Genomic DNA, 22021 nt, shown 5'->3' with positions numbered 1-22021 from the left:
CATTATTTCGCCACATGAACATTAAAACTTAAAATTGCAAGCCCTGACTGGAAAGACATTTCCATGGTTACAGACAATGTTGAACCAATGGGGATCCAGCAGTGGCTTCTCCAATACACAGAAGTGGTCAGACCGGTTCTAGTCACATGTCTAGCTAGCTGGAGCTTTTGGATTTGAACCTCCAACAAATGATGTTGAAAAGACTGTTCCATATTAGGCACTAGTCACGTAACTAACCTGTGGGACAACCTGGGAATCTTTTTTGAATTCGAACTCCCATCAAAAGAATTTGAACTCAGAGAACGGTCCTGGAACTGAGGCAAGAACATCTCCTCTCCTGCCTGCCTGCTTCATCTCTTCCCACAGACCTGAATCTTGTGAAAACAGGTGAAACTCAAAGAGAGAAAGGTTTGCCACATGGACAAAGTTTTAAGAAGATTACTGGGCCCCAACAAAACACAAGAATATAACGTCAATCAAGGACTACAGCGAGCTTGAGAAACAGTAACATGATATTGCCTCAAACTGTTTTACTTATCTTTCCTTCTGCTCTTTTCTTTTCCTATCTGCATGCTTATATCGCATGTGCATTCTAGCGTTAGTGCGTCGTATATCCGTAGGCGTGAACCGTATTAGAGTTTTTAAGTTTAAGGTTTAATAAATTTCATCTTTCTGCTTTAAATCAAGAAAGCCTGTTTGTGCTCATTTATTTTCCTTATAATTGGAGAGTTGTGAACAAGGATTCACAAAGGGGGAGCTCAAAACACAGTGCATTTAAAATTAAACCCTGTTACAATAAGACCAGGTGAAGACAACAAGAGGCCCCGAGACACATTGCTCTCCTAGTCGTAACAGACACTCATTCTGCAAGTTTATTTATATCTTTCTCCATTTTGTCGCTGTCTACCTCTATATTAACTACATCCCTTAATTTGGTATCATCTGAAAATTTTGAGATTGAACTTCTAATTCCTGAGTTCAAATCATTTATAGATATGGTGAACAACAGTGGTTCCAGCCCCAATCCTGTTCCTACCTTTTGCCAGTCTGAGTAACTACCTTTAACCCATGCTTTCTGTTTCTGTTTTGTAGTGATTCTTTCCACAGCAATGTTGTTAAACTAATTAAACTAATTTAATGTTAATATTATATTTGAATTCTCTTCTGCCCATCTTCCATCTCACCTCCACAAAAATAAACAAAGATTTCTGTCTGGTTTATCCAACATGAGGCACTGCCAACAAATGTTTTAATTAACAATTTAATCTATTTGCCAGGGTCAAGGATGTCACTGAATGGCTGCAGAACACCCTGGGGGGGGGGGAAGGTGAACAGCCAGCAGTCGTGGTCCACATTGGTACCAGTGACATAGGCATTCTGCTACTTGCCCCCTGACTCTAAATGTTCTGACCTTAGTCATGAATCTACTATCTTATTGATGCTGCAAGTCTTTCTTTTTGTCAAACAGTACCTAATATGAGAGGAAAGAACCAAAGGAAGGATTATTTATTGAATGTCCCAGGTGTAGAACATTCTGGTTAAGAAAGCAAGGTAGAACTATATTGGATAAATGTATGAAACAACTAACATTGTGCTTAGCTGCAGTAAAAAATAAATGACTGATAAGGTACTAGGTTGTGTTAGTGGAGAAACTGAGTAGACAGTGGAATAGAGTAAAAATCAAAGAGTATGTATTGTGTGTCTGGAGTACGAGATGTAGTTTCAGTCAGCTAAGCACAGAAAGGATTTTGTTGCCCTTAAGAAGGAATAAAGGTGAGCAACAAAGATACTTCTGAAATACAGGAAATTAATTTATGGGGAAAGGTTAGGGAAATCAAACTTACTTTCACTGGAAAAGAAAGGGCTTTGAGGGGATCAAAATAATGTTTATAAGCCAATGAAGGAATTCAAAAAGTGATCTAGGCTAATTGTTTACTACAGTAAAGAATTCAAAACACCTTGGGGTACAAGGTAGAAGGGAGAAAGAAGAGCAAACAGAAGAAAGAATAATAGAATTGTACTACAAATTAATAAGGATACTGGCCATTATAAATAGGCTCAAAATGCAATTAAACATATTTCTGAAAAGTAGAAATTGAAGTATATGGCAGTTACCTATGGAGATGGTGGTGTAGTGGTAATGTCACTGGACTAGTAATCCAGAAGCCCAGGCTAATGCCCTGGGAACACAGGTTCAAATCCCATCACGGCAGCTGGTGGAATTAAAATTCAATTAATTAATAAATATCTGGAATTGAAAGCTATTCTCATTAGTGGTGCCATAAAATTATCATTGATTGTCATAAAAACCCATCTGTTTCACTAATGCTCTTTAGGGAAGGAAATTTGCTGTCCTTGCCTGGTCCGGCCTACATGTGACTCCTGACCCATAGCAATGCGGTTGACTCTTAACTGCCCTCTGAAATGGCCGAGCAAGCCACTTAGCTGTCAAGGGCAATTAGGGATGGACAATATTTGCTGGACTTGTCAGTGATGCCCACATCCCATGAAAGAATAAAACAAAATCTGTGAACCAGCATCAGTTAAGATAATGAAAGTACTAAGCCCTGCTACTAATTTAAAGTTAATATTATATTTGAATTCTCTTCTCCCCCAGCTTCTGTCTCACTTCCACAAAAATAAACAAAGATTTCTGTCTGGTTTATCCAATATGAGGCATTGCTAACAAATGTTTTAATTAACGTGTTAATCTATTTGCCAGGGTCAAGAATGCCACTGAATGGCTGCAGAGCACCCTGAAGGGGGAGGGTGAATAGCCAGCATTGGTCCACATTGGTACCAATGACATAGGCAGAAAGAGGGATGTGGTCCTGCAGTCAGAATTTAGGGATCTAAGCAAGGAATTAGCAAGCATGACCTCAAAAGCAGTAATCTCTGGATTACTCCCTGTAACACGTACAAATGAGTATAGAAATAGGAGGATAAAGCCGATGAATGCGTGACTGGAAAGATGGTGTAGGAGGGAGGGCTATAGATTCCTGGGGGCATTGGGATTGGCTCTGGGGAAGATGGGACCTGTACAGGCTAGACGGGTTGCACCTAAACAGAGCTGGGACATATTTCCTTGCAGGGTGATTTGTTAGTGCTATTGGGGAGGGTTTAAACTAACTTGCAATGGTTGTGAGAACCAGGAGGCAATATCAGAGAGGAATACCAAGGTGCAAAGAATACTGGGAGAGACAGATAGCACTAAAGTAGGAAATAGTAAGTTATAAGGTGGATTCAGAGTAAGGGAGAAAGTAATAAATTCTAAATCAGGGTTAATGCGCATCTATGTGAATTCATGGAGTGTGGTAAATAAGATTGGTGAGTTACAGACACAGATTGCCATGTGGAAATATGATGTTGTGGCTATATCAGAAATTCCTGGATACAAGGTGTTCAGGGAAGATAGGGAAGGAAGGAAAGGGGGAGGAGTCACGGTATTGATTAAGGAGAACATTACAGTGCTGGGAGAGAGGATGTCCCAGAGGGGTTAAGGACAGAATCTATTTGGCTAGAGCTAAGGAACAAAAAAGTTGCAATTACATTGCTGAGGGTAGTCTATAGGTCACCAACTAGTGGGAAAGATGTAGAAGAACACATTTGCAAGGAAATGCAAGAATTATTGAGTAATTATAATGGGGGACTTTAATTATCTAATATAGACTGGGACAGTAGCAGTATAAAAGGTAGAGAGGGGCAAGAGTTCCGATAGTACGTTCAGAAAAAAATTCTACAAATTTTCTACAGCAGTATGTTTCCAGTCCAATGGGAAAGGAGGCACTGCTAGACCTGGTTCTTGGGAATGAGGTGGGCCAAGCGGATCTAGTGTCAATAGAGGAACATTTAGGGGACAGTGATTATTGTATCATAAGGTTTAGGTTGGTTATGGAATAGAACAAGGAACAATCCAGATTAAGAATAATTAACTGGGGGAAAGCCAACTTTAATGGGATAGGAAAGGATCTGGCCCAGGTGAATTGGAATTAAAGGTTGGCAGTCAAAATGGTAACTTGGGCAGCCTTTAAAGAAGAGATAGCTCAGCCATAGTCAAGGTACATTCCCGCGAAGGGGAAAGGTAGGGCAAACAAATCCAGAGCTCTCTGGATGATGAAGGAGTTAAGAGATTAAGATGAAGAAGAAAAAGTGTGCTTGTGACAGATGTCAGATGGCTAATACAATTGAGAACCAGGCCAAATATAGAAGGTTCAGAGGAGAATTGAAAAAGCAAATAAAAGAAGCAAAGAGAGAGTATGAAAAGAAACTGGCAGCTAACATAAAAGGGAATCCAAAGTCTTCTAAAGGCACATAAATAGTAAAAGGGTGGTAAAAAGAGGAGTAGGGCCAATTTGGGACCAAAAAGGGGATTTACAAATGAAGGCAGGGGGCATAGTTGAGCTATTAAATGAATACTTTGCATTGGTCTTTACCAAGAAGAAGATGCTACACAGGTCATAGTGAAAAAGGAGGGAATTCAGACAGTTGAAGTGTTTAAAATTGATAAGGATGAGCTACTGGATAGGTTGTATGCACTTAAAGTTGATAAGACACCAGGACCGGATGAGATGCATCCAAAGATACTGAGGGAAGTGAGAATGGAAATATCAGAGGCACTGATCATAATTTTCCAGTCTTCCTTAGATTCGGGGGTGGTGCCAGAGGACTAGAGAATTGCAAATGTTACACCCTTGTTCAAAAAATGGTGTAAGGATAAGCCAAGAAACTATAGGCGAGTCAGTTTAACCTCAGTGGTGGGGAAGCTTCTAAAAGTGATAATTCGGGACAAAATTAATTGTCACTTGGGCAAATGCGGGTTAATTAAGGAAAGCCAGCATGGACTTGTTAAGAGCAAATCATGTTTAACTAACTTGCTGGAGTTTTTTGATGAGGTAACAGAGAGGGTTGATGAGGGTAATGCCGTTGATGTGGTGTAAATGGACTTCCAAAAAGCATTTGATAAAGTGCGGCACACAGACTTGTGTGCAAAGTTGTACATCATGGAATAAAAAGGACAGTAGCAACATGGATCTGAAATTGGCTGAGTGACAGGATACAGAGAGTAGTGGTTTGTGGATGTTTTTCGGAAAGGAGGAAGGTTTGTAGTGGAGCTCTCCAGGAATTGGTGTTAGGACCCTTGCTCATCCTGATATATATTAGACTGCGATGGAGGGTCACTGACCCGAAACGTTAACTCTGCTTCTCTTTCCACAGATGCTGCCACCTGCTGAGTGATTCCAGTATTTCTTGTTTTTATTTTATATTATATATTAGACTGCGTTTGCTGACAATGGAACCACTAGGTGGTGCAGTACTGGCACATGCGCAAATGCAGCCTCAACAACTGCAAAGTCACTGTCCGCGATGTCTCAAGCAGCTGCCAGTAATAAAAATGGCACTGCTCAATTTGTCACAAAAAACAAATTAAACCCAAACCCCCTCAATGGCTGCAATCGCCTCATCCATCCCACCCCAACGGAATCCTGCTTCCTCCTGCCATCGCGCTTCCTTTTGTCACTCCTTCCGGCGCCTGTCTGCTTGCCGCTCATTCTCTGCCTCGCCGCTTCCCCCCCTTGGCTGCTAGCTCCCCACAATGCTCCATCACCCCTTATTGACTCACTCCCATGTCACCCTTCGGCTGCTCATTCCACCCTCGGTGATTGACTTGGGGGGGGGTAGGCAGCGAGTGAGTGGCTGAAGCGGTGAGGCCGGGGGGTGAGCAGCTGGGGTTGGGGGGGTGGGGGAAGCAGCTAAGCCAAGAATTGAGCGGCCGAGGACAGGTATTGTTGGGGTGGAACAGAGACAATGATTGCTGCCATTGAGGAGTGAGGCAATGCTCGGACTTGCGTCATTGCGTGGTGACGTCGGTGCACGCATGTGCAGATTCATACTGGAAAGCTGGCAAATGTTCAGATGCACTGATGATGTCGGCAATAACTCTGCGATGCTCCGCAAGGTCAGGAGACAATCTGTATATATTAATGATATAGACTTTGGTGTATGGGGCACAATCTCAAATTTTGCAGATGATACGATACTTGGAAGCATTATGAACTGTGAGGAGGATAGTGCAGAACTTCAAAAGGACATAGACAGGTTGGTGGAATGGGCGGACAAGTGGCAGATGAAATTTAATGCAGAAAAATGTGAAGTGATTCATTTTGGTAGGAAGAACACAGAGAGAAAATTTTAAATAAAGGGTACAATTTTAAAGTGGGTGCAGGAGCAGAGGGACCTGGTGTATATGAGCATAAAACATGGAAGGTGGAAGGACAGGTTGAGAGGGCGGTTAATAAAGCATACAGTACCCCAGGCTTTATTAATATAGCATAGCGTACAAAAACAAGGAAGTTATGTTAACCTTGTATAAAACACTGATTTGACTGGTTGAGTGTGTGGGCAAATACATGGCAGATGCAGTATAATGTGGATAAATGTGAGGTTATCCACTTTGATGGCAAAAACAGAAAGACAGATTATTATCTGAATGGTGATAGATTGGGAAAGGGGGAGGTGCAGCAAGACCTGGGTGTCCTTGTGCACCAGTCACTGAAAGTAAACATGCAGGTGCAGCAGGCAGTTAAGAAGGCAAATGGTATGTTGACCTTCATAGCGAGAGGGTTCGAGTACAGGAGAAAGGATGTCTTGCTGCAATTATACAAGGCCTTGGTGAGACCACATCTGGAGTATTGTGTGCAGTTTTGGTCTCCTTATCTGAGGAAGGATATTCTTGCTATGGAGGGAGTGCAGCGAAGGTTCACCAGACTGATTCCTAGGATGGCAGAACTGACCTATGAAGAGAGATTGGGTCGATGCAGCTTGTATTCACTAGAGTTCAGAAGAATGAAAGGGGATCTCATAGAAACCTACAAAATTCAAGCAGGACTGGACAGACTAGATGCTGGAAGGATGTTTCTGATGGCTGGGGAGTCCAGGACCAGGGGTCACCGTCTAGGGATAAGGGGTAAGCCATTTAGGACTGAGATGAGGAGGGATTTCTTCACCCAGAGAGTGGTGAATCTGTGGAATTCTCTACCACGGAAAGCAGTTGAGGCCAAATATATTCAAGAAAGAGTTAGATATAGTTCTTAGAACTATTGAGATCAAGGGATACGGGGAGAAAGCGGGAACAGGTTACTGAGTATGGATGATCAGCCATAATCGTATTGAATGGCAGAGCAGGCTCAGAGGACCGAATGGCCTACTCCTGCTCCTATTTTTCTATGTTTCTATGACCTCAGCTGGAGTATTATGTCCAGTTCTGGGCACCACACTTTAAGATAGATGTGAAGGCATTAGAGAGAGTGCAGAAAAGCTTCACGAGAATGGTTCCAGGGATGAGGAACTTCAGTTACGTGGCTAGATTGGACAAGTTGGGACTGTTTTCTATGGAGAAGCGAAGGTTGAGAGGAGATTTGATAGAGGTATTCAAAATCATGAGGGGTCTGGACAGAGTAGATAGAGAGAAGCTGTTCCCATTGGTGGAAGGATCGAGAACAAGAGGGCACAGATTTAAGGTAATTGGTAAAAGAAACAATGGCGACATGAGGAAAACCTTTTCCATGCAGCGGTTGGCTAGGATTTGGAATGCACTACCTAAGAGTATGGTGGAGGTAGGTTTAATTGAGGCATTCAAGAGGGAATTGGATTGTTTTCTGAAAAGGAAGACTGTGCAGGGCTACGGGGAGAAGGCAGAGGAATGGCACTAGGGAAATTGCTCTTTTGGAGAGCCAGCGCAGACACGCTAGGCTGAATGGCCTCCTTCTGTGCTGTAACCATTCTATGATTCTGTTATTTATTCTACTAAAACTTCAAATGTTGAATTATCAGCAATGGTTACATTCACAATCAGGTGTATGCATAGACCAATATTACCCTAGGAACTTACAGGGCAGCACTTCACCTATATCTGTACTTTGGATTTGTCCTGAATTTACAATTATTACAAATGAAAGAAAAATATTTGAATGCTACAGAGTACAATTAGCAGTAAACAGTCCCATTTGGTTTAAAATGCTCCCTGGATTGAGCTGACCTAAATGCCAATTGTTTTGTATACAAAAGTACACATCAGTAATTCAATGTTATCTCACACACAAACTGATTCAAACTGAAAAATCTGCAAGAGGAAAACAACTGGATTCTATTCTGATCAGTACAATCCAAACTAAATTTGATCCTTAAGGTAGTAAGATAAAATGTTTCAGCATTTCAACCAGATGCAAGTCAAATTAACTTTAAACCTGTAGTGGCTTGTAATTTTGAATTTAACCTGAATACCTGTTACTGCCGTTGGGTGCAGACATGGCTGCAGACATCACAAAGAACCTTCCCCTCTGCATTCCATGCCAGCCTGAAGCTGTTTTGCAGATTCAACAAATGAGCATTATTGATCTTTGTTTTTACATAAACAAAAGAAAGCAGACAACAACTTGGACAGTAGCCACAAGGATGCTTTTCTACAGAATATTTGGCATGGAGAAGTCAGATTAAGAATTGTATAATATCCAACCCATCTGAGTATTTGCCGTTCATATTTAGAACATATAATAAATAAATATAAATTGCTGTTTTTCTTGCAGAATACATATTTATACAACAATCTATCACTTTTGTGACACTTTAGTTGTGCAATTAGCCCAAGAAGGATACTGACAGGGTTTCATCAGTAATCAAAGACAACCTATGAAATATCTTGCTACAATAGATTTTCTAAAGATCAAAATAAGAGATAGAATTAAACTATTGCTAGATTGCCAATTTTGTTCAATAGGAGCTGTTTTAAGTATCACCTGGCAAAAAAAAGTGAAGAACCTGATAGGGCTCAAACATAAAAATGGAAGCGAAATAAAATGTGATTGCAACCAAATATCCAACTTTAAAAAATGAACCTGTGTCCATTCTGGAACTGAAGCATGTTAAAGAACTGTACAGATATGCGATTTATGCTGTGCACTCCTCTAAATGCCATGTTAGGAAGATAAGCCACTACAATATCAATAATTTATAATTTTTCTCTTTTGTAAAACCAATTTAATTTTAACTGAGTAAAAACATTTACACTTGGAACAATTAATTGCTAAACATGCTAGTTTTTAGATTTCAATTTGTAATCTGATGTGATATGTGACTTCTTGAAATAGAGACATTTTTAGCACCTTTCATATCCTCAGAATATCTCAAAGTGGTTTACAGCCACTGAAAATGTTTTAAGTGTATGTAGGAAAATATACGACCCAAAGTATGCACAGCAAGGTCCACATATAGTAATGACATAAATGATCAATTAATCTGTTTTTGTTGGTGTTGGTTGAGGAATAAATGTTGACTAGGACCAATAAAATGTTTTGTTTTAAATGATGTATTTGCTTCCTTCTTTTCTCCTATATCCTCCACTAACATAATAAGTAAGAACATAAGAAATAGGAGCAGGAGTAGACAATATGGCCCCTTGAGCCTGCTCCACCATTCAATATGATTATGACAGATCCTTGGCCTCAACTCCACTTTCCCACCTGTTCCCCATATCCCTTGGTTCCTTGAGAGACCAAAAATCTGTCTATCTCAGCTGTAAATATATTCAACGATGGATCATCCACAGGTCTCTGGGGTAGAGAATTCCAAAGATTCACAACGCTTTGAATGAAGAAATGTCTCCTCATCTCAGTCCTAAGTGATCGGCCCTTTATCCTAAGACTGTACCCCTGTGTTCTAGATTCTAGATTTCCCAGCCAGGGGAAACAACCTCTCAGTGTCTACCCTGTCAAACCCCTTCAGAATCTTATATGTTTCTCGTTCTTCTAAACTCCAGAGAGTATAGACCCAATTTACTCAGCCTCTCATCATAGGACAGCTCTCTCATCCCAGGAACTAATCTAGCTGTACTGCCTCCAGTAAGTATATCCTTCCTTAAATATGGAGACCAAAACTGCACATAGTACTCTGGCTGTGGTCTCACCAAAGCCCTGTAGTGAGACTTCATTTTTCTTGCATTCCAATCCCTTTGTAATAAAGGCCAAAATGCCATTTGCCTTCCGAATTGCTTGCTGTATCTGCATGCTAACTTTCTGTGTTCCTTGTACGAGTACATCCAATGTTTAGTGTCCTAATAATTTGTATTAGATCCAGTGTACCTGTACCTAAAATAAGCAGGCATTTGCCAGGGAAATGTATACATTAGTAGGCTGCTATCGATCAACACAGCCACTGGACTGTTGAAGCTTGTACAGCCTCATAGAATACACTTGCAAAGATGAGATGCCCCTACCAGATTTGAACCACAAGAAAAATTGACTCCTCTCTGTCATCACACAACCACTGTGATAAATCAAAAGAAAATAAATCCCTTACAATGGTAACCTGCAATTTATTTTTTGTTTAAAGATGCAGGCAAACATGAATAAGAATTGGGGGTATTTTTGATACATTCAAATTAACCCAAATAAGTCTAACTTGCATTACTTGAATTTTTGAATATTTTCATTGGCCACCTCGACCAGACAGCTTAGTATGTAAAATTTCCACTAAGCAACAGCCTATAATCATTAATTAAAACTATCTTTTATAGTGTTCAGAAAACATAAGGTCAGACCTTATCAGCTGGTTTAAATAAGAAACAACTTTAACTATCAATCTGCTTATCTCCATGACTGTACCAATGTTTTATACTATATATTAATTCAAAGCCTCTTCAAAGTATCTGTTAATTCAATGATTTTTAGCATTAATTCTGAATTTTTCTGTTAATTTCATTGCTTCATTCAAAGTATTGGACAAATCTTTCTTGGTGCAAAAAATGAGTTTGGATTATCAGGGCTCAAATTTTTAGGATTGCTTGTTAGGCTGCTCAATGCCTGAATCAACAAACTCAACCATACAAGTTGTGTGCTGTAATAAAAACAAGAAATGCTGGAACCACTCAGCAGGTCTGGCAGCATCTGTGAAAAGAGAAGCAGAGTTAACGTTTTGGGTCAGTGACCTTTCATCGGAACTGTCAAATATTAGAAAAGTCACAGGTTATAAGCAAGTGAGGTGGGGGTGGGGCAAGAGATAACAAAGGAGGTGTAGATTGGACCAGGCCACATAGCTGACCAAAAGGTCATGGAGCAAAGGCAAACAATATGTTAATGGTGTGTTGAAAGACAAAGCATTAGTACAGATTAGGTATTAATGCACTGAATATTGAACAGCAGCAAGTGCAAACCTGAAAAAAAACAGTGGGTAAGCAAACTGAACAAACTAAGATGAAATGAAATAAATGCAAAAAAAAATTGTAAAAAATGTAAAAAAGAATGTAAAAAAAAAAGAATAATACAAAATGTCATGGTGACAGTGAATTTTAACAACAAATATTTGCCTTTAAATAGCATCTTTATTATAGAAACAAGCCACTTCACAATGATGTAATCAAGAAAATGAATGCTGAGCAAAGGAAACAGATATTAGGAGGGATGACTAACAGTCTGGTCAAAAAGGGTCTTAAAGGAGGAGAGAAAGATGGAGAGGTAAAGGAATTTAGGGAGAGAATTCCAGCATTTTGGTCCTGGGAAGCTGAAGGCATGACCATCAATGGTGGGGGGAAGGGAGAGGGAGGTTGTGTAAAAAGCCAGAGTCAGAAGGTTCCAGAATTTATGGGAGGGGTTTGCATATTTAGGGAGGTTACAGAGATAGGGAGGGAAATGGTCCTAAAGGGATTTATGTGCCAGAATTAGAATTTTAAGCTTGCGGCATAGGGGACCATGTGCTAATATAGAACAATATGGAAAGACTACAAGTTAGAATATGAGCAACAGAATTTTGGATGAGCCGCAGTTTATGGAGGATTGAAGGCTGTCCAGGAAAGCATTGGAATAATTAAGCCTGAAGGTGACAAAGCCATGGCTGAGAATTTTAGGAGCAGATGGGCTGAGGCAGGAAAGCAGGTGGGCAACGTTACGGAAGTGAAAGTAGTCAGTCTTTGTGATGGAGACGCTGTGGTGTTGGGGTTGATAGGGACCTGAGGTTATGAACTTTCTTGTTCTGTGTGGGACGATGTCCTGGGTAGGGGATAGAATCGATGACAAGGGTGTGGAGTTTGTGGTAGAGGCTTAATATAATGATATAATAAGAGCAAAACACTACAGATGCTGGAACTCTGAAATGAGAACAGAAAGTGACGGAAATACTCAGCAGGTCTGGCAGAACTGGCAAAAGTTAGAAATGTCTTTGAGAAAGTGAAAGGGGGCAGGGAGAAGAAGAACAAGAAGGAAAGACTGTGATAGGACAGAGGGGGAGAGATTAAATGACAAATGTCATGGAACAGAATGCAAATAGATTGAATAATTCATTAATAATGCTTAATACAATAACTTTGGTCTGCGCATAGCCTGACTGGAGGAAACTATGGCTCATCCAAGAGTGGATGTTTGACAAGCGGTTTGACAACACAGAGACTAGTAGTAGAGAGTTGTAGACTGCACAGATGTATGGCTGCAAAGCAAACAGGAATGTACTTCAGAGGAAACAAACAGGCCACATACAAGCAATGTTTCTTTTAAGATGCATGCTTGTGAGGCTGTGTGTCAATCTTAAAAGGACTGCGCAGTGGAACAAGCAGGCTGCACACAGCAAAGAGAAATTAGAAATTAGATGACTGGTGTCATCAGCATACACGTGGCCTCCAGATTTATAGTTGGTGTTGTCAAGGATCATTAAGGAAGAGCAAAGAGCCAGGTATAGTTCCAGAACCTTAGTGCCAGAAACTTAGTCTGCAGCATGTGATACAGTTTGATCTCTATGAAGAGAAGTGAAAGTGTGGAGACATGTTGGCACAACCAATCCCAATTTCTTGACCATCATACATATACAGGTAGGAATGCCATGGCCTGTAAACTTGGATCTTTAGTCATTAACAATAGTGGATGTACCTCCTGAAGTGTCTGTTGTTAGATCCAAAAATGCTGTCCCCTCATGAATTGCTACGTTTTTTCCCATTTGTGTAGCACTATGGGAACAGCCAAGGATTCTAATCCTGCTATGCAAAGGTTAAGTGAGTGGACAAAAATTTGGCAGATGGAGTATAATGTGGGAAAATGTGAGTTTATCCACTTTGGTGTGAAGAATAGAAAAGCAAAATATTATTAAATTGTTTTTTTTATTCGTTTGTGGGATATGGGCATCATTGACAGGGCCAGCATTTATTGCCCATTCCTAATTGCCCTTGAGAAGGTGGTGGTGAGCTGCCTTCTTGAATCGCTGCAGTCCATGTGGGGTAAGTACACCCACAGTACTGTTAGGGAGTTCCAGGATTTTGACCCAGCGACAGTGAAGGAACAGCAGGATGGTGTGTGGCTTGGAGGGGAACTTGCAGGTGGTGGTGTTCCCATGCATCTGCTGCCCTTATTCTTCTAGGTGGTAGAGGTTGCGGGTTTGGAAGGTGCTGTCTAAGGAGTCTTGGTGCGTTGCTGCAGTACATCTTGTAGATGGTACACACTGTTGCCACTGTGCGCCGGTGGTGAAGGGAGTGAATGTTTGTGGATGGGATGCCAATCAAGTAGGCTGCTTTGTCCTGGATGGTGTCGAGCTTCTTGAGGGTTGTTGGAGTTGCACCCATCCAGGCAAGTGGAGCGATTCCATCACACTCCTGACTTGTGCCTTGTAGCTGATGGACAGGCTTTGGGGAGTCAGGAGGTGAGTTACTCACCACAGGATTCCTAGCCTCTGACCTGCTCTTGTAACCATGGTATATATGGTCACTCCAGTTCAGTTTCTGCTTAATGGTAACCCCCAGGATGTTGTTAGTGGGGGATTCAGTGATCATAATGCCATTGAATGTCAAGGGGAGATGGTTAGATTCTGTCTTGTTGGAGATGATTATTGTCTGGCACTTGCGTGGTGCAACTGTTACTTGCTACTTATCAGCCCAAGCCTGGATATTGTCCAGGTCTTGCTGCATTTCTACACAGTCTGCTTCAGTATCTGAGGAGTTGTGAATGGTGCTGAACATTGTGCCATTATCCGCAAACATCCCCACTTCTGACCAAATGATTGAAGGAAGGTCATTGATGAAGCAGCTGAAGATGTTTGGGCCTAGGACACTACTGTGAGGAGCTCCTGCAGTGATGTCCTGCAACTGAGATGGTTGACCTCCAACAACCACAACCATCTTCCTTTGCGCTAGGTATGACTCCAACCAGCGGAGAGTTTTCCCCCGATTCCCATTGACTCCAGTTTTGCTAGGGCTCCTTGATGCCATACTCGGTCAAATGCTATGTTGATGTCAAGGGCAGTCACTCTCACCTCACCTCTTGAGTTCAGCTCTTTCATCCATATTTGAACCAAGGCTGTAGTGAGTCAGGAGCAGAGTGGCCCAAACTGAGCATCACTGAGCAGGTTATTGCTAAGCAAGTGCCGCTTGATAGCACTGTTGATGACACCTTCCATCACTTTACTGATGATTGAGTAGACTGATGGGGTGATAATTGGCCGGGTTGGTTTTGTCCTGCATTTTGTGCACAGGACATATATGGGCAATTTTCTACATTGCCGGGTAGTTGCCAGTGTTGTAGCTATACTGGAACAGCTTGGCCAGGGTCGCGGCTAGTTCTGGAGCACACGTCTTCAGTACTATTGCTGGAATGTTGTCAGGGCCCATAGCTTTTGCAGTATCCAGTGCCTTCAGTCGTTTCTTGATATCACGTGGAGTGAATCGAATTGGCTGAAGACTGGCATCTGTGATGCTGGGGACTTCAGGAAGAGGCCAAGATGGATCATCCACTCGACATTTCTGGCTGAAGATTGTTGCAAATGCTTCAGCCTTGTCTTTTGCACTGATGTGCTGGGCTTACCCATCATTGAGGATGGGGATATTTGTGGAGCCACCTCCTCCTGTCAGTTGTTTAATTGTCCACCATTCATGACTGGATGCGGCAGGACTGCAGATCTTGGATCTGATCCGTTGGTTGTGGAATTGCTTTGCTCTGTCTGTCGCATGCTGCTTCCACTGTTTCTCGTGCAAGTAGCCCTGTGTTGTAGTCTCACCAGGTTGATACCTCATTTTGAGGTATGCCTGGTGCTGCTCCTGGCATGCCCTCCTGAAGTCTTCATTGAACCAGGGTTGGTCCCCTGGCTTGATGGTAATGGTCGAGTGGGGATATGCCAGGCCATCAGGTTAAGATTGTAGTTGAATACAATTCTGCTGCTGCTGATGGCCCACAGTGCCTCATGAATGTCCAGTTTTGCATTGCTAGATCTGTTCTAAATCTATCCCATTTAGCATGGTGGTTGTGCTACAAAACACGATAGAAGATATTCTCAACGGGAAGACGGGACTTGGTCTCCACTAGGACTGTGCAGTAGTCACTCCTACCATTACGGTCATGGACAGATGCATCTGCGGCAGGCAGATTGGTGAGGATGAGGTCAAGTATGCTTTTCCCTCTTGTTGGTTTCCTCACCATCTGCCACAGACCCAGTCTAGCAGCTATGTCCTTTAGGACTCGGCCAGCTCGGTCAGTAGTGGTGCTACCGAGCCACATTTGGTGATGGAAATTGAAGACCCCACCCAGAGTACATTCTGTGTCCTTGCTACCCTCAGTGCTTCCTCCAAGTGGTGTTCAACATGGAGGAGTACTGATTCATCAGCTAAGGGTGGGGGGCAGTGGGTGCGGTAGGTGGTAATCAGCAGGAGGTTTCCTCGCCCATATTTGACCTGATGTCATGAGACTTCATGGGGTCCGGAGTCAATGTTGAGAATGCCCAGGGCAACACCAACTCCCTCCCAACTGCACACCACTGTGCTGCCACCTCTGCTGGGTCTGTCCTGCCAGTGGAGAGACACTACATATGCTGCAGTACAAAGAGATCTGGCTACCCTTGCACATGAATCATAAAAAGTTAGCATGCAGTTACAGCAAGTAATTAGGAAGGCAAATGGAATGTTGGCCTTTATTGCGAGCCGGATGGAGTATAAAAGTAGGGAAATTTTGCTACAACTGTACAGGGCGTTGGTGAGAGCACGCCTAGAGAACTACATACAGTTTTGGTCTCCCTATTTAATAAGATAAACTTGCATTTGGAGGCAGTTCAGAGAGGTTCACTATGTTGATTTCTGAGATGAAGAGGTTGTCTTATGAAGAATGGTTGAGCAGATTGAGTCTATACTCATTGTAATTCAGAAGAATGAGAGGTGATCTTTAGAGATATAAAGGTGTTGAGGGGACTTGACAGGTTAGTTGCATCTGAGCAAATTAAAGTCATGTAGCAAAGGGAAAAAATGAGAGAAATAATAGAATTCAAAATGTTCAATGAACAACTAAACTAGTTTCGTAAACTGAACTTCAACATTTGATAAAATAACAGAACCTTCCATTAAGAGACACCAAAATGTGCCAGGCCATTTTTCTGTATTGCATCTATTTTATAAGAATGTGGTTTGTGCAGGGGGTGAAGTCTTATCTGAAGTTGTGAAATTCAGTGTGGAATCTGATTTGCATAACATTTTGATTGAAATGAGTTTTGCACGGACCATGATCGTAACCTGCTTGCGAGCCCAAAATTGAATTGCACATGATTAAGTGCACCATACATCAATGCGTGAGATCATTTCACTGCTGGAATCATGGAAAATCAGAGATCATATGTATATATTCTACAACCTCCAAATTAACAGGAAACTGCATAAGCTTTATCATATAGAATCATAGAATGGTTACAGAACAGAAGGAGACCATTTGGCCAGTCCTGTTTGTGCTGGCTCTCTGTAAGAGCAACTCAGCTGATTCCACTCTCCAACATTTTCCCCAAAGCTCTGCAAATTTTTCTGTTCAGATAATTATCCAATTCTTTTTTGAAAACAACAATTGAATCTGCCACTGCCATACTCTCAGGCAGTACATTGCTGATCTTAACCGCTCACTGTGTAAACAAGTTTTTCCTCATGTTGCCTCTGCTTCTTTTGCCAATCAGCTTAAATCAGTTTCTTCTGGTTTTTCACCCTTGCACCAATGGGAACAGTTTCTCCCTATCCAGACCCCTCATGATTTTGAACACCTCTATCAAATCTTTTCTCAACCTTCTGTCCTCTAAGGAGAACAGCCCTGGTTTTGCCAATCTATCCACATAACTGAAGTCTCTCATCCCCAGAACTATTCTCATAAATCTTTTCTGCATCCTCTCCAATGCCTTCACATCCTTCCTAAAATGTGGTGTTGTTACGATCAGGTGAGAAAGGTGTCTAGGGGTCCCTCTCAGCCTGCTCCTGGTCTTACCATAACAGGGTTTTATTTTTAAACACACTGTGTTTTTAGCTCCCCCTTGGTGAATCCTTGTTCACTGCTTTTCAATTATAAGGCAAAGAAACTAGCACGAACAGGTTTTCTTTGGTTTAAAGAATAAAAGTTGAAATGTATTAAACTTGAACTTAAACTTTGGGCTGGATTTTACGACGGGTGGACGGGAGCTGGCTACTAACATAAAATTCGGTGGTGAAATCCGCCCAGCCCGGGGATCCGACCCGCATTTTACAGGTCCCCGGGCATCAAGTGTTCAGAGGCAGGACTTCCACCTGCTTGAGGGGGGAAGTCCCACTTCACTGAGCTGCTACCAATCATCGGGCTGGCAGCTCTTAGTCCCTGCAGCGCCACCGGGACCAGTGGCCATGGGTGAAACTGCAGCCCCGCTGAAGACATGGAGTCAGGACCGAGGTAAGTTTGCTTTGCCTCGCCAGGCGGATCAGTCGCGGCCCAGCGAGGCAAGGGTGGCCGTTTGGGGGGAAGAGATGCGTCTCGGGTCCTGGGGCTGGTTGGGGAAGTAGGGACGGCCCTCAATTGTGCACCCTGTGGCCACTTAAGGGCCTCGATTGGCCTGCGGCATGCAGCCCATTTCTCGACTCCCCCCGCAGCCCATGTAAAGTGGGGCAGAGGTGGGAGCGGGCTGGGATGGCCTCCCGGAGCCTCCTGCTCCATTTTACACCATCTCCCCGCCACCATCTGGCTCGATGGGCTGGCGTAAAATTCGGTTGATGCCTACAGATACATGAAGTGCCCCATGCAAGCATGCATATGCGATACACACATGCAAATAGAGACAGAAAAGAGCAGAAGAAATAAAGTGGAAAAGTTTAAGGCAATATCTGAAGAGTTTTTGTTACGATTCTTTGAGCTCACTGTAGAGTCCTTGATTGCAGGTAGATCTTGCTTTTTGTTCGGGCCCGGTATTCTTCTTAAACCTTGTTTGTTGTAGGAGACCTTTCTTTCTTGGGGTTCATGTGTCTTCAGTGGATTCAGAGGCTTGTGAGAAAGAGGTGGGAACAAACAGGAGTGATTTTCTCAGTCCAGGAGCAAACAGTCTTTCTGAGTTCAACTCTCTGTGGCCAGTTCAAAAAAAAACCCTGGAACAGCCAGTTAGTCATGTGACCATCTGGTCTAACCAGTCCTGGCCCTTGTGGATTGTATCCTCCTTAGCAGGCCTTGGAGTGCGTTTCCTCACCTTTGATGTCTGTTAGTATGTAAATGTTTTTTTTCAGCCGCGGCTGATCTGTTTAACAAGTCATTTCCTCGCTCCAACAACAGTTAAAAATCACTGTTCCTGATAAAATTAATGTGCCTCATTCTTGGCAGGTGGGAACCTAGCATGACACCTCCACACCCAATGGATGAAATGTGATTTGAGAAAAGTGAATTTCATTAAAAGGGTCGAGAGAAAATATAAAATACAGAAAAAAAACATGCATTTCTCTCATTCATTCACAAATTCTAAAACTTATTAAAACTGCCCCCCCCCCCCCACCGCCCACTTTTGGCATCCCAGTAAACATGTGGTTCATTTTTGGGATAGTTTATCTTCTGTTTGCCAATTTCCATGGCTGCCTAGGGTCTTTGTTCCTGCTGAGTTAATTTTTTTTCAGGAGACTCAGTAATGGGTAGGTCTATCATGAACTCTCTTTCAGTGCTTTGCTAAATCATGCAAAGGCTTTTGACTTTGGGGGAGGTATGGTTCTCTTTGTTTCTGACTGTGGGGGAGTATTCTTTGCTAATCTCCCCTCTGTCCCAGAGGACACTCCTGCCTGCGGATATTTGAGCAGACACAACTGCACTCCCCTGTGGCACATTGACTAGGTGAGGTATCACCCTCACGGTTTCTCTGCCCCCTAGATGTCTTTCTTGGTCTCTGCAGGTTCCCGTAAATGCTGTTAACAACTCTGGTGGGGTGCTTCTAGTGTCTGCATTTACATAGGAGGATGGGGGGTTTAATGTTTTACATTTCTCTGGGTTGGCTGACTGGACAGTAATGGTTTTTATCTAGGATTCTTCCCGGACTTCCTTTAATCTGCCCTCTTGGTCACTGTTTCCCCTTCTCTTTCTAAACTTTTGCCAGCCTTGTGCCTGCCTGTCCCCGTTTGTTCTCGTTGGGGGTCCCTTACAGTTCACCAACCCTCTGCTGGAGGGTCCTCCTAACACCGGTACAGGACTTAGGGGTGCAGGTTTCACTGTAAATTGGGGTTACCCTCAACCTGGCACATGTAGCAACTCCTGCAGTACTCCACCACATCTTTGTGGAGTCTTTGCCAGATAAACTGCTGTCTTATGTGGGCTTTGGTCTTTCATATGCCGGCATGCACAGCCACTGTAGTCTCATGGGCCCTTCTTAATATTTCTCTCTGGTACCTCTGTGGCACGACTAACTGGTGAACTACTGTCCACTCCTTGCTCTCAGGTCTGTGAGGAGAACTCCATTTCCCCATCAGTACCTCATTCTTTAAATAGTAGCAATCAGGACTCCCTCTGCTTCACTTTCAGACTGGGCAGCCTGTGCAAACTCTCGCAACACTGGGTCGGCTCGCTGAGCCTAAGCTAGGGAAAATCCATTTAATTCATTCCCTGGATCTCCTAACTTTCCAAAGAAAGACTCACACAGACAGACATGATCATCTGCCTGCAGTGCCAATTCAGTCTCCTCTGGGGGCGCTGGTTTGATCATGGCCTGATCCACTACACATTCAGGGAAACTGCAGGAGTCCGTCTCCTGCCACTGCCCTGTATCTCTGACCTCCTACAATCTTTCTTTCACTACTGGGGGGGCTACCAGCTTCACCCCCACCAGATCACTACCTAGAGCAAGTCAACCCCATCCACCGGCAAACTAGTGACAATCCCTACGGTCACCAGTCCCGAAACTAGGTCATGCTCTAGGTGCACCCAGTGTACAGGTGCAGGCATATGCTGCCCTCCAATACCATTCACCACCATTCTGGTGTTCACTGCACTCTCTGGGGGAAAGATCAGGCCTTTTCCTAGTAAAAAGGATCTAGTGGCCCCTTTGTCCCTGAGAATTACTATGGGCTTAATTGTCCTACTCGAGGGATATGGGGTTACTTTCCCTTCAAACACAAAACCCTCATAACCTTCAGGAATCCTATTAAATTTTCCTGCACTTGCATATGTAAGCTTCCTGGGTCTCACTCTTACTGCAGTTAAATCCACAGCTTGTTCTGCTGTGCTTTCCATCAGGGTCCCGTCTTCACTGAGTGGGTGTGCCCTGATTAACCCTACCAGTTTTCCCTTTTGTTTCCAGCAGTCAGCTTTTAAATCCCCTGCTTTATTATAATGGAAGCCCACAAGGCTCCGGATCTCACTCTTACTGCTCACAGCACCTTTTTTGGCTAGAGGAGAGTCCCCTGTGTCTCCTGCTTTTCTTTCTGTCCCAGGATGTGGTGTACCTAGATTTCCAAAAGGCCTTCGACAAGGTGCCGCACAAGAGGCTGCTGCATAAGATAAGGATGCATGGCATCAGGGGTAAAGTATTAGCATGGATAGAGGATTGGTTGACTAACAGGAAGCAGAGAGTGGGGATAAATGAGTGCTATTCTGGTTGGCAGTCACTAGTGGTGTGCCTCAGTGTTGGGACCGCAATTATTTACAATTTATGTAGATGATTTGGAGTTGGGGACCACGTGTAGGGTGTCAAAGTTTGCAGATGACACTAAGATGAGTGGCAGAGCAAAGTGTGCAGATGACTGCGAAACTTTGCAGAGGAACATAGATACATTGAGTGAGTGGGCAAAGGTCTGGCAGATGGAATACAATGTTAATAAATGTGAAGTCATTCATTTCGGTAGGAGTAACAGGAAAAAGGATTATTACTTGAATGGTAAAAAGTTGCAGCATGCTGCTATGCAGAGGGACCTCGGTGTCCTTGTGCATGAATCGCAGAAGGTTGGTCTGCAGGTACAGCAAGTAATTAGGAAGGCAAATGGAATTTTGTCCTTCATTGCTAAAGGGATTGAGTTTAAAAGCAGAGAGGTTATGTTGCAGCTGTATAAGGTACTGGTGAGGCCGCACCTGGAGTACTGTGTGCAGTTTTGGTCTCCTTACTTGAGAAAGGATGTACTGGCACTGGAGAGGGTGCAGAGGAGGTTCACTAGGTTGATTCCGGAGTTGAGGGGGTTGGCTTATGAGGAGAGACTGAGTAGATTGGGATTATATTCATTGGAGTTCAGAAGAATGAGGGGGGATCTTATAGAAACATATAAAATCATGAAGGGAATAGATAAGATACAAGTAGAGAGGATGTTTCCACTGGCAGGTGAAGCTAGGACAAGAGGGCATAGCCTCAAGATTAGAGGGAGCAGATTTAGGACTGAGTTAAGAAGGAACTTCTTCACCCAGAGGGTTGTTAATCTATGGAATTCCTTGCCCAGTGAAGTAGTTGACGCTTCTTCAGTAAACGTCTTTAAAGCTAAGGTAGATATCTTTTTGAACAATAAAGGAATTAAGGGATACAGTGGGAGTGCGGGTAAGTGGATCTGAGTCCACAAAAAGATCAGCCATGATCTTATTGAATGGCGGAGCAGGCTCGAGGGGCCAGACGGCCTACTCCTGCTCCTAGTTCTTAGGACTGCTTGGGCTCCTATCATCTCCCACCCTTTGTCCTTTTCAGATTTGTGGGGATGATTCGGAAAGGTTCTCCCCTGGGATACTGACTTATAAATTAAAGCAAACTCATCAGCTAGAACATTTGTTTGCCGGGCTCTCTGAACCCGCTG

The 22021-nt window shown here is 43.0% G+C and overlaps 1 protein-coding gene across 2 annotated transcripts in view; it reads left to right on the top strand.

Moving 5' to 3' along the window:
* LOC137371706 (dehydrogenase/reductase SDR family member 9-like) overlaps positions 1-22021 on the top strand; it is a 51418-nt gene that overhangs the window by 2898 nt on the left and 26499 nt on the right. The window lies entirely within an intron of this gene.

The sequence above is a fragment of the Heterodontus francisci genome, chromosome 7 (assembly GCF_036365525.1).
Source record: "Heterodontus francisci isolate sHetFra1 chromosome 7, sHetFra1.hap1, whole genome shotgun sequence".
Taxonomy (NCBI): domain Eukaryota; kingdom Metazoa; phylum Chordata; class Chondrichthyes; order Heterodontiformes; family Heterodontidae; genus Heterodontus; species Heterodontus francisci.
The sequence above is the reverse complement of the archived record's forward strand: the minus strand, read 5'-3'. Positions and strand labels throughout refer to the sequence as shown.